This window comes from Cetorhinus maximus, chromosome 11 (assembly GCF_964194155.1).
Source record: "Cetorhinus maximus chromosome 11, sCetMax3.hap1.1, whole genome shotgun sequence".
In the NCBI taxonomy this organism is placed as follows: domain Eukaryota; kingdom Metazoa; phylum Chordata; class Chondrichthyes; order Lamniformes; family Cetorhinidae; genus Cetorhinus; species Cetorhinus maximus.
The window spans coordinates 35,610,444-35,619,519 of NC_135889.1; the positions used below are offsets into that span (position 1 = coordinate 35,610,444).

Genomic DNA, 9,076 nt, shown 5'->3' on the forward strand with positions numbered 1-9,076 from the left:
GTGCCTGCGCCTGGCCTCCTAAAGGTGGCTCCCCTGGAGGCAGATTGTCCAATCCTGGCTTCCTCCTTGTTCTAGCCCTCCCTTCCTCCTCAGAGGAGCTGCCTCCAGTGGAGATGTCAGAACCCGCAGCCAGGCTAAATGGAGGCCTCCGTAGAGCTGCAGGCACGATAAAGGTTCCTAACTGAAGAGTGCTGAGCTGAAGCTTCAAAGTACAGAGAAAGCTGGAGTTCATTCTGAACTGCTACAGATCAGACAGGCAAGTTTAAAATACTTGCTGCAATAAATACTTCACATAAAACATTGACAGCCCCACTGAGCCCACATATCCTGCCCGTGGATGAGTATTGTTAAAAAGTCGTTTACCCGCCTGCCTGTTGCGCCAAGCCAAAGATCGTACGGGCGCCTCAGAATCGGCATCGATTGCTGAGTTAAGGGCCTTAACAAGCCCTTTAACTAATGGCTGGCGTGCATCGTACTTCGAAAAGAGTTGCAATCGGTAACTCAAAAGAGTTTCATCACTCGCCCGCCCAGCTAAATATCACGATGGCGCGTGGTGACGTCGGGACACTTGCCCGATGTCAGCGCACGCCATTTTAAGCACTGACGTGCGGGGCCCACCACCCGCATGTCACCCTGAAAATTCTGCCCAAAGGTCGGGGTTTTCCAGTCTCACCCGCCGCAGAACCAGAAATTCCCGGCCAAAGTCAACAGACCTTTGGCTGGTCTGTCAAATTTTCTGGAAAATCCTGGCCAAAATAAATCATAGAATCTCAGAATCGGTACAGCACAGAAGGAGGCCATTCAGCCCATCATGTCTGCGCCGGCTATGTGCGATATTGGCCATTCAACTGCAAAGACTATCATAGCTAAGCTTCAGGGTAACTTTATGGATCAGCTTTACTTTCTCTACCTTGAGGCACTGCGGTTAATTAAAGCCAATTAAATACAAGATAGGTGTCCCAACCTTCAGATCTCTCTACTGCATAATTTAGATAATTTATAACAGTCCCCCATGGATAGAAGATTGGCTGTCTGGCAGGAGGCAGAGAGTGGGGATAAGGGGGTCCTTCTCAGGATGGCGGCCAGTGACTAGTGGAGTTCCGCAGGGGTCAGTGTTGGGACCACAACTTTTCACTTTATACATTAATGATCTAGATGAAGGAACTGAGGGCATTCTGGCAAAGTTTGCAGATGATACAAAGATAGGTGGAAGGACAGGTAGTATTGAGGAGGCGGGGAGGCTGCAGAAGGATTTGGACAGGTTAGGAGAATGGGCAAAGAAGTGGCAGATGGAATACAACGTGGGGAAGTGTGAGGTCATGCACTTTAGTAGGAAGAATAGAGGCATAGATAATTTTCTAAATGGGGAGAGAATTCAGAAATCTGGAGTGCAAAGGGACTTGGGAGTCCCAGTCCAGGATTCTCTTAAGGTTAACTTGCAGGTTGAGTCGGTAGTTAGGAAGGCAAATGCAATGCTGGCATTTATTTCTAGAGGACTAGAATATAAAAGCAGGAATGTGCTGCTGAGGCTTTATAAGGCTCTGGTCAGACCATATTTAGAATATTGTGAGCAATTTTGGGCCCCGTACCTCAGGATGTTCTGGCCCTGGAGAGGGTCCAGAGGAGGTTCACAAGAACGATCCCAGGAATGAAAGGCTTAACATATGAGGACTCTGGGTCTATACTCAATGGAGTTTAGAAGGATGAGGGGGGATTTGATTGAAACTTACAGAATACTGAAAGGCCTGGATAGAGTGGACGTGGGGAAGATGTTTCCATTAGTAGGATAGACTAGGACCCGAGGGCACAGCCTCAGAGTAAAGGGATGACCTTTTAGAACAGAGATGAGGAGAAACTTCTTTAGCCAGAGAGTGGTGAATCTATGGAATTCATTGCCACATAAGGCTGTGGAGGCCAGGTCATTGAGTGTATTTAAGACAGATAGATAGATTCTTGATTGGTAAGGGGATCAAAGGTTACGGGGAGAAGGCGGGAGAATGGGGTTGAGAAACTTATCAGCCATGATTGAATGGCGGAGCAGACTCGATGGGCCGAATGGCATAATTTCTGCTCCTATATCTTATGGTCTTATGGTCTCAGGGTGAATTTGTTCCCAATCTTCAAGGACAAGGACAAGCATCAGAAAAATAAGTTAAGTCACAGTTAAAGTTTCAGAAATCCTGAGCAGGGAAATGGGGGCCTACAAGATTCTGAAACAGAACAGGCTGCAATCATGGCTCATGCAATCACAGGCTCCCCTCCCCCCATCCCCACCCCGTTTCTTTTCCCCCCCCCCACCCGCCTTTTTTTTCAATAATTTATATAGATTCTTCTTTCCCCACCTATTTCCATTATTTTTAAATCTAAAACTAAAACCTTTAGTCTTTCCACCCCACCCCCACTAGAGCTGTACTTTGAATATCCTGTCTTGCATTCTTAATTAGCACTTTTCTCAGACAAAGACCACCACCTTCAACACCTCTTTGACCCTTTTGTCCCTGACATCTTTTGATTATCTGCTCACACCACACCCTCAATGTGTCTCTTCCCCCCCCACCCACCTTAAACCAATTTATATTTCTCCCTTGTTGAAACTATGCTTCAGTTCTGCTGAAGGGCCATGAGGGCTCGAAACGTTGACTGATTTCTTCTCCACCGATGCTGCCAGACTTGCTGAGTTTTTCCAGGTAATTCTGTTTTTATTTTGTTTTGCAATCATGCAATCCTCGTTTCCACTACACAGTATGCAAACGCACTAATGAGTATATTTTACCACCAGCAAACAACTGACAGAGTGAATCTCAAAATGCTAACTGTTTATGTTATGTTATTTATTTTTGCAGACACAGCAATCCACAAACTGAAATGTTTGCAAAAACTTAAATCCATTTGATTATTTTCTCCACTGAAATGACTGAGATGTGGAATAATTTAAATGTAGTCCATCATTATTACTAAAATGACATTACAATGTAGACTGGTAAATCAGGTACTAGAAATAATTTTAACTCTACTCAAAGATTGCAGAAACACAAGTATATTAACTACAAAAAAATACTTTTATATCGCACCTTTCACAACCTCAGGACGTCATACAGCTCTTCACAGTCAACAATGTTCTTTTGAACTGTAGTTACCGTTGTAATGTAGAAACATGGCAGCCAATTTGCACACAGCAAGCTTCCACAAATAGATGGCAACTTATATTCGTAGAGCACCTTTAACATAACAGACGAATAAGGTGTTTCACAGAGGCAGATTGAAGGAGAGTCTGAGGGAGAGACAGCGTTCCTGCTTCAACATTGATTGAATGGAACATTCATTCCCAAGTACTTTTGCCATCCGCCACATACACACAGCGTCCTTATATTCTGCTCTATCATCTCACCATCACCATGAGCTCCCAGGTCGGACAGAATTACCATCCTGGCTTTGGGGCCGCCATCAGCCGCCAGATCAACCTGGAGCTGTACATGTCTTACATTTACCTCTCCATGTTCTTCTACTTTGATCGAGATGACATTGCATTGAAGAATTTCGCCAAATTCTTTCTGGAGCAATTTCATGAAGAGCGTGAACATGCTGAGAAACTCATGAAACTACAGAACCAGCGAGGAGGGCGCATCTTACTCCAGAATATCAAGAAACCAGATCGTGATGAATGGGGAAGTAGCTTGGATGCAATGGTGTGCTCTTTGGAGCTGGAGAAGAGTATAAACCAGTCACTTTTAGAATTGCATAAACTTGCTACAGACAGGAATGACTCACATCTCTGTGACTTCCTGGAGACCCACTACCTGGATGAACAGGTCAAGTCTATCAAGCTATTAGGACACTATATAGCCAACCTACGGAGATTGGGTGTTCCTGAAAGCGGAATGGCTAAATACTTATTTGACAAGCACACCTTGGGTAAAGACAGCAGCTGAACACCTGACCAATCTATCCCTTGCTGCTTGACTCTGAAAAGCTCAGTGCATGTTTAACTTATATTTGTAGTCTGTCCAGTTTTCACACCACCCAATTATGTAATTGATTATACCACCAGAAACTTGAATGGGCATATATTGGTGGGTTATTGAGGTGTACTTGTAGAAAATGTTCTTTGCCTTATCTCCAAATAAAGCAACTTGAACAGAAACATAAATAAATAAATCACAAAAATACAACACCAAGCTACATAAGGAGATATTAGGGCTGATTGATCAAAAGTTTGGTCAAAGAGGCAGATTTTAAGGAGAATAGCAAGGTATAGAGGCAGAGAGATTTAGAACCAAAGAAAGGTTACAGGCACTGAAGGTGGCCATTCGGCCTGCCATATCTGTGCTGGCTCTAGGGAGTGAATTCCAAAGCTGAGGGCCTAGGCAGCTGAAGGTTTGGCCATCAATTGTGGTGCAAATAAAATTGGGGGTGCTCAAGTGGCCGAAATTAGAGAAACACAGATATCTTGGAGGGCACCAGGAGCCTACAGAGACAGGAGGGGCCAAGCCATTGAACGATATGAGAAAAAAGGATAAGAATTTTCAAATCAAGGTATAGATATAGTGAAACTATTTGAAGTTAGAGCAACATCATCTTGATCTGGGAACAATAATAATTTGTGCTGTGACTTTATCTTAGCCTATTTCTGGGAAGGAACACTGTAAACATTTTGTATTATTTATTTTTGTTGCTGGAGTGAATCATACAATATATTTACTTAGTTATTAATGTGAGCCAAACAGACATTTTTGTCCCTTCCAATTTATTCCCTTATCTCCTGAGGTTTCCCATTCATATTGGATATGTTTCCCTCAAAAGTATGGACATCAAAGGTAAACCAGATTCTGCCCTTAGCTGACGTCCGTATACACGCAATGTTCAACTCCAGTAAAAAGAAAGATGGCCTACATTTTTTTTGAGGTCTGTGTGAACCCTTCCTTTTTAAAAAAAATCTCATCCACTGCTCTTCCCTGCTTTCCTCTTTGGGAAAAAGTAGAAACAAGACAGGAGCAAAATACTGCAGATACTGGAAATCTGAAATAAAAACATAAAACGTTGGAAATACTGAGCAGCTCTGGCAGTATCTATGGATAGAGAAGCAGAGTTAATGGGCCAGATTTTCGTAGAAGAGACAGGAAGGTTTCCCAACTCAGCAGATCATTTAAAAAGACCCTCTGCCCGGGGAGCTGGACGCAGCACGGAGCCAGGTTCATTCATGCCGGAGACAGGCCAGTGGCAGCAGCGGAGGCGGGCGGATGGCGAAGCCAGCAGGTTAGTATGCCCTCTGCCATTTACTGGGACATCGGCGCAGTTGTAACAATGAATCTCTGGCTCTCAAACTCTCACCCACCTCCCAACTACCTACATGCCCCTTCATAACCCCCAAACTTCCTCTATGCCCCCTCAAAGCCCCCCATGCTCCCCCCATGCTTCCACATACTTCCTATGACCCCTCAAAACCCTCCATCTGTCCTCCAAAGCAACTCACCCAGCATCCAGTATGGGCAGATCTCAGGATGTCTTTAAAATGGACATAAAAAAGAAACTAACAATTTAATGGAGCTGTCATTCAAACGCACTTCATACTAAAAAAACTTGCATTCATAAATACCATTCAAAAAATTTAAATCCTCTCATATGGTCAATCTGTCATTAAAAACAAACACTTGTTCGCTTACTACACCTAAGATAAATAATCCTTCATTATCCTCCTAAAACTGTGCTAACTGGTTCTGTAGCTTTTGAAACTGGTTCTGTAGCTTTTGAAATTTAGCCAAGCATGCATAATGGGTAAGCTGTAATAACAAACTCTGGGAACTGGTAACAATGGAGACTATTGAAACAGAAAAACCAGGTAGTCCTTTTTTTCCTAAACTACACCAAATGTCCTGTCAATCAAAGCAGTCCAGGAGCAGGGGCTGCTTTTTTAACTTTACGTAAAAGCTACTGAAGGCTAATTATTTTCAATTTAAAAGGGCTCTTGCACCTAAACCACTCCAGATTATTACACTAGAGATCCTAAGCAGTGTTTCCTTCAGTCTTGAATACATAGTAGTGCTTTTTCCAATGGACAAAGTACTCTCATGCATCTCAACATTTACACAATGTTGGTCAATGTAATGATCAACTTGCTGTTGCAGGAGAGAGTTCGATAATTAATCACTGCAGTAAAATCACAACTAACTTGCAATACAGTATTAAATTATTGAAACCGAAAGAGCAGATGATTTTGTATTTTAATGCCTGCCAATGAAAGAATTCCAGGAGCAGATAGCTATTCTTTTTTGGTTCCCCACTTGAGACTGGGTTATCCTCCATGGTTCACTGCTCCACTGAGAGGCCATGAACCACGTCTAATACAAAAGAGGTTCAGTTCCACGAAACCTGTGGGGGGTTTGAACTGCCCATTCCCGCAATGAACTGGCAAGGCTGGGAGTGCTGTGTGAGGGCTGCCTGCCTGCACCCTTATCCTATGCCACTGAAGATTGACAGAAACAATAACAGGGGTGGGAATCCTGGAATCTGGACTCACCCGCCAATTTGAAAGGGCTCCCAAGTCGGCCTGGCTTGGCGATAATGTGGGCTAATGTTTCAGGCAACTAACAAAGATAGACTGGCCTGTTACCTTCCCCACAGCTGTAACTAATAATACATTGCAACTGATCCTTAGGTGGCATTATTTGTTAGAATGGGCAGGTCATGTTCGCCAAGATGCAGTATTCTACTGAAATATGGCAATATTGCAGCTCCAATCTGTTTGTCATCTTCAGTAATGACATGGCAGATACTATCAAAAGTAATATTATCTTTGACAATGCTATCTCCATTGTTGTCTATAAAGGCCATATTTACTCAGTGGTACAATACTGTAGCCTATCTGGCAACTGGTAAAGAAAATCCATCTCACTTTGGATGCAATAGGCTGCAAAGCCATTTAGTTCAGTGGACTCAAAGACCCTAGTTTACTCCATACCAAAATCAACCTCTGCAACTTCTAATGGAATTACTGAGTCATCAGTCCTCCATATGATAAAACGCAAAACCACGCAAGAATTGATAGTGCATACGTCAAGAATACAAAAATTGCTGCAATTTCACCTCGGTCTTCCATAACAATCCATAAACTTCACATACAATTCCAGAACCAGAGCCTCTCACACCAGTGTTGCTGCCTGAGGAACTCTGCCCAGGCCACTGATGTTAGTAAACATTTTATCTCTTACATGCAGATATTTAACTGGAGTTTGTTATGACCCCCTTAGAGACTGATAGATTTTTAAAAAAAATTTGAGTGTGAAGTGATTAACTTAAAGGAACTGCATGATAAGACTCCAAATTTAAGGCTTTTGCTGTAACAAATGAACTAAAAGCAACATTAATTAAACATTACTTGGTAGGCAACTAATCTACAGAAAAGTTATTCCCTTTTAAATTTTTAACACGACTGAAAACCCCATGCCAGAGGTATACTTCACTGCCCACTCTCTGCAGAATTGCGTTTTTTACAGCAACCAGTCCAATGTCACTGCCAGCTGTCAGACCCGCTTAGTTTTTCCAGCATTTTTTGTTTTTGTCACTCCCAGCTGGTTCATTTCTCCCCGTTCCACCAAATTGTAACATCATGGCCTTCAAAAGACACTTCTCAGTTTCTGGAGAAGTCCCAAACCATATACTAGCTGTAAGGCCTACTCTCAGTGATCCCTTCCCCCTGCCATGCCAGGATGAATTTTCCAGAATCTTTAGATTGCTAAGATGCGTCTTTTTGACCAGAGACCATGTTCGCTCTCTTGTTCTGGCTGGTAGTCACAGAAAGGCTGCACATTCCTTTCTGATGACCCCACCAGCTACTGCCTTTTGACTTCCTTCAAGAGACCACTCTCTTTCTGTCCAAAAACTTGGAGACCGAAATTCTGTTCAGTTAGCCCTGCTGCTCTTGCCTTCATTTCAGGTGTGAACATTTTGCACCTTGCTCGCAGTAAGTCTCATCCTGGGCCCTCCTGTCCTCATGGTAGAAAAGCCACCCAGGTTTGTTACTGGGCAGAATTCATAGCAGTTCACATGACCCTCTTCATTCCTCCATTTTACCTTGAATTAAGGAGACAATTCCAAGATATAAACATTTTATAAAACCTCGTATTAATAACAAGTCAACCATCACTTACTGAAGTAAGGTTGGTGATACATGCATTCGTATATGGGCAAGGTTACAGTTTCTACTGTTGACTGAATTAAAGTGCAATTCTTTTTCAATTACATGAAATTCTTACCAGTGCTTTAGGGATTAATTTTAGTGGTTCTATTCACTTACAATTAAGGCCACTGATCTACTGCTGACCAATTAAGTCAATTTCATGTTTATTACCTGGTGAATTCCCAGAATTTTACCAATGTTATGGGAATTTCACTTTGGACCTTCTATTCATTTTTCCATGAAAGCTGCAAACTCTTGGCTCTGGCTACTGGAAATCTGTACTTTACCCACTAGTGGCCCCTGTAGAATCAACCTAACATTGGCAGTGGGGAAGTTATTGAAAACTATCAGGAACAAATTAAAACTGATTTTGGAAAGGCATGGGTTAATCAAGGAGAAATCAGCATGGATTTGTTGAAGATAAATCATGTCTGACTAACTTGATTGAATTATTTGATAAGGTAACAAAGAAGGTTGATCAAGGTAGTGCAGCAGATGTATGTATGGGCTTTTGAAAGGCGTTCAGCAAATGGGAGGCTTATTAAAAAGATTTTTAAAAAACACACATGGCATTAAGGAGAAGTGGTGAAATGGATACAATATTGTTTCCATGACAGGAAGCAAAGTATGCTGGCAGATGGGTGTTTTTCAGACTGGGAGCTGGTTTGCAGAGGTGTTCCCCATGGGCCAAGCTTTTTTAAATGACCTAAATTTGGGTGTAGGAAGCAGCATAATGAAGTTTGTAGATTATACATAACTTAGCAAAGTAGTAGAAATAAGGAGGATAGTTGTAAGCTTCAGGATGACACAAACAGGATGGTGAAATAGGCAGAAGCACAGCAGATGGAGTTCAATGCAGAGAATTGTGAAGTGATGCACTTTAGGAGGACTAAAATGGAAAAA

General features: G+C 42.5%; 1 pseudogene; it reads left to right on the forward strand.

Annotated features, from left to right (window-relative positions):
• Positions 1–3,390: 3,390 nt before the first annotated feature.
• On the forward strand, positions 3,391–4,033 carry LOC144686263 (ferritin heavy chain pseudogene; annotated as a pseudogene).
• Positions 4,034–9,076: the final 5,043 nt, after the last annotated feature.